The sequence below is a fragment of the Aegilops tauschii genome, chromosome 3 (assembly GCF_002575655.3).
Source record: "Aegilops tauschii subsp. strangulata cultivar AL8/78 chromosome 3, Aet v6.0, whole genome shotgun sequence".
In the NCBI taxonomy this organism is placed as follows: domain Eukaryota; kingdom Viridiplantae; phylum Streptophyta; class Magnoliopsida; order Poales; family Poaceae; genus Aegilops; species Aegilops tauschii.
In genome coordinates, this window is record NC_053037.3 from 19604564 (window position 1) to 19607726 (window position 3163).

At 47.9% G+C, this 3163-nt stretch overlaps 1 long non-coding RNA gene across 1 annotated transcript; it reads right to left on the bottom strand.

Annotated features, from left to right (window-relative positions):
* Positions 1–982: 982 nt before the first annotated feature.
* Positions 983–2830, bottom strand: LOC120976369 (uncharacterized). Its single transcript, XR_005771692.3, has 2 exons — positions 2057–2830; positions 983–1171 (listed from the first exon to the last, which is right to left on the bottom strand). It is a non-coding gene; the product is annotated as an uncharacterized lncRNA (long non-coding RNA).
* Between the last annotated feature and the right edge of the window lie 333 nt (positions 2831–3163).

Consider the following 3163-nt stretch of genomic DNA (forward strand, 5'->3'; position numbering starts at 1 on the left):
TTGCAGCGCCGAAAGCTCCGTCGCAGCGCCAGGAGCCGCTGTCGAGCGCCATTGCAGCGTCGGGAGTCTTCGAAGAGCGCTCCATTGCAGCACTGGTGCCGCATCGTAGCTCCGCGAGCCGCCGGCGAGAGCTGCCTCGATGGTTGCCCCTTGCCCCATTGCAGCGCCCAGAGCAGCATCAAAGCTCCGCGAGCCGCCGGCGAGCTTTGTGGCTGCATCGGTGGTTGCCCCTTGCAGCATCTGCGTCGTCGCGCGGCGTCACGGCGACACCCAGTTGCAGCTGCAGAAAAGTGGTGTCCCTCCTAGCGATGCACACGGATGGGGAAGTAGAAGCTTGCAACAGCGGCGGCCCTCGACTTGCCGGCGTTTGCCCTGAAGCATGGACTAGAGGAAGGGGAGGGCAAAGGAGAGAGGAAAAATCATGGAGGAAGACGAAGGATAGGGGAGACACTACCACACTGAGCCCCTATGCCGACAGCCCAGGCCGTCGGCATAGCCCTGATACCCGTCGGCATAAGTCTATGCCGACGGCCCTCGTCGGCATAGGGCCGTCGGCAACATATGCGTCGGCGTACCCCAGGTCCCCGTCGGCATAGGAAGGCCGTCGGCATAGATGCCTATGCCGACGGCGTCCGTACATCTATGTCGACGGCCCTGGCCGTCGGCAACACTCCGCGCCTAACGGTGATTGCCGTTGCCGCCGTCAAGTGCTGCCCATACAAGAGACGCCACGTGGCAGGGATGTGCCGACGGCTTAGCCGTAGGCATAGCTTCAAACCTATGCCTACGGCTATGCCGTAGGCATAGCCCTGCCACGTGGCGCACTCTAGTAGCTCCTGGTGCAGGGCTATGCCGACGGCTTAGCCATAGGCATAGATGCAAAACTATGCCGACGGCTTTGCCGTAGGCATACACGCCACATGGCAGCTGCTGGTATCACGAGAGCCATCTATGCCTACGGCATTGCCGTCGGCATACTTGCTCACCAGAACCAAAAAAAAAGATTAGCCAAAAAGGCTAGCTATTTACAAATGCTTATACAGACATGATTCAACAACCATGGATTTGCAAACACAGACCATAGAATATTTTTTATGTACATAACATTCCAATTCTAAGACTCCACAGCAGCATGAGAGGAGGTCGAGGGGCGGTGGTGGGGGAGACAAGGCTGCAACGATGGAGGTGGCATACAGTCAGTATAACAAACCAAAGATCCTACATATGAGGATGAATATGTAATCTACACACTGAATTTACCAAAAGAAACCCGCCTAGAACAGGGGCATCCAACTAAAAAGGCAGAAAATTATTGCCTTTCATGAAGATGCTCCAGTTTTGGTTGTATCTATCAAGCATGAGTTGTTCAAGGCAAGCTCCAAAGAGAAAGAAATTGAGCTCCAAAGAGAAAGAAATTGGTCTCTGATTGTGACTGATGATACTTACTCATATAAATTTTCAGTCAAAGTAAAACCAAAAAATTGATGCATATAAACTGAACCAGAGTGTGGTGCTGCTGATTCATATGTATATACAGAAGATGCAAGTGTCATTGAGTTGGTTTTAGTCAAAGTAAAAACAAATGGACACATAGAAAACTAAACGAAGGTGGTGTTGATTCATGTGCATGTACAGATTGAGGTGCCATCCAGTTGGTTTCAGTCAAAGTTCAACCAAAAATATTGACACATACAAACTGAAGAGAAGTGTGGTGCTGATTCATATGTATATACAGGAGATGCAAGTGCCACCAAGATAGATAGTTTCAGTCAAAGTAAAAAAACAATTGGACACATACAAACTGAAGCAAACCGTCATGCTTTTTCATGTGTACATACAAAAGATGCAAGTGGTATCCAGAATTTGGATATAGGTAGTACGCTCATGTGGTGAATTTTGTGAATCTATACTCTGCATCTACCAAAAGGACCGCTCCCCTCACATGCAAATATAATTCAGTCCAATGGCTTTCTTCTCCCCTCACATGCATAAGACAAGAGCAGACCATCTAAACAGGCGGATCAGACCTTCACCATGGGAGGGAGGCGAGTGTTACCTGTTGTCGTGCCGTCGTCGAGATCGGGTGGTCCTCCTCCTCGAGCAAGACAAGGTTGTTCCTCCCCTACACTCCAATGGCCATCTTCTCCAAGGACATCTACAAGGGCAGAACACACCATTGATGCAAGTGCCACCAGATAGTTTCAGTCAAAGTTAAAGCAAATGTAAACATGCAAATTGAACCAAACCGAGGTGCATATTCATATGTCTGTGTATGTAGAGATGCAAGTGCCATCTGAATTTTGGGGAACCAAAGCGTGGTTGTTGTTGTTGCTAATCGAGGAGCAAGTTGTTTTAGCAACAGCACATACTAGTAATTAGCTAGGACCATTATTATTGCACAACCATTCGAGGACGGTGGCAGACACATCAACTCACAAGGCTCTACTGGAGAAACAAAATAATAGGATATGTGATGCTATCAATCTTAGCACAAGAAGAAAAAAACACAGCCACTCTGATAGAATGGATGGATGCATCATGCACAATAATCGGTTCCATCATTGCAGCACTAGTTGAGCAACAAATCAAAAATAACAGTAGTTCCATTGGTTCAGCCAACAAGTTAACAAAAGTTTACTTCCCACTACTAATTTTGCAACTTGTCATAATAAAGAAAACAGAGCTCGACATCACAGCAACAAATAAATAGTGACCCGTTGTACTACATATAATGCCACACCTATTATATCACATGTGTCTACACTGTGTAAAAATTTCATGAATTGATCACACTCCGAGTGTTAGAAATATTTCATGCAACGCCAAAACCGCAGAGGGGTTACTTCGATTTCATTGCCATCCGTTAGGGGGGGGGGGGGGCTCACACCGGAGCCGCGTATTGCCTCTTCATACATGCCACCACACCTTAAGACGTGTATGAGGACCCGGGGCAATGCTCTGGTGGCATTGCTACCCCCGAAAGGCCCCGACCGGTGTAACCCTGGACCAGTTGACTCGGAGATCTACGCCTTTGACTTTCGCCGGACGGGATTTGACCAACGGACGTTTTCACCTGGTTGTTATAGGTCAGCCCATTATAATAAAAAACATATAAAATTTGTCAAAATTGATCCAAGCATCAATTACTTATGCTTTTAACAAA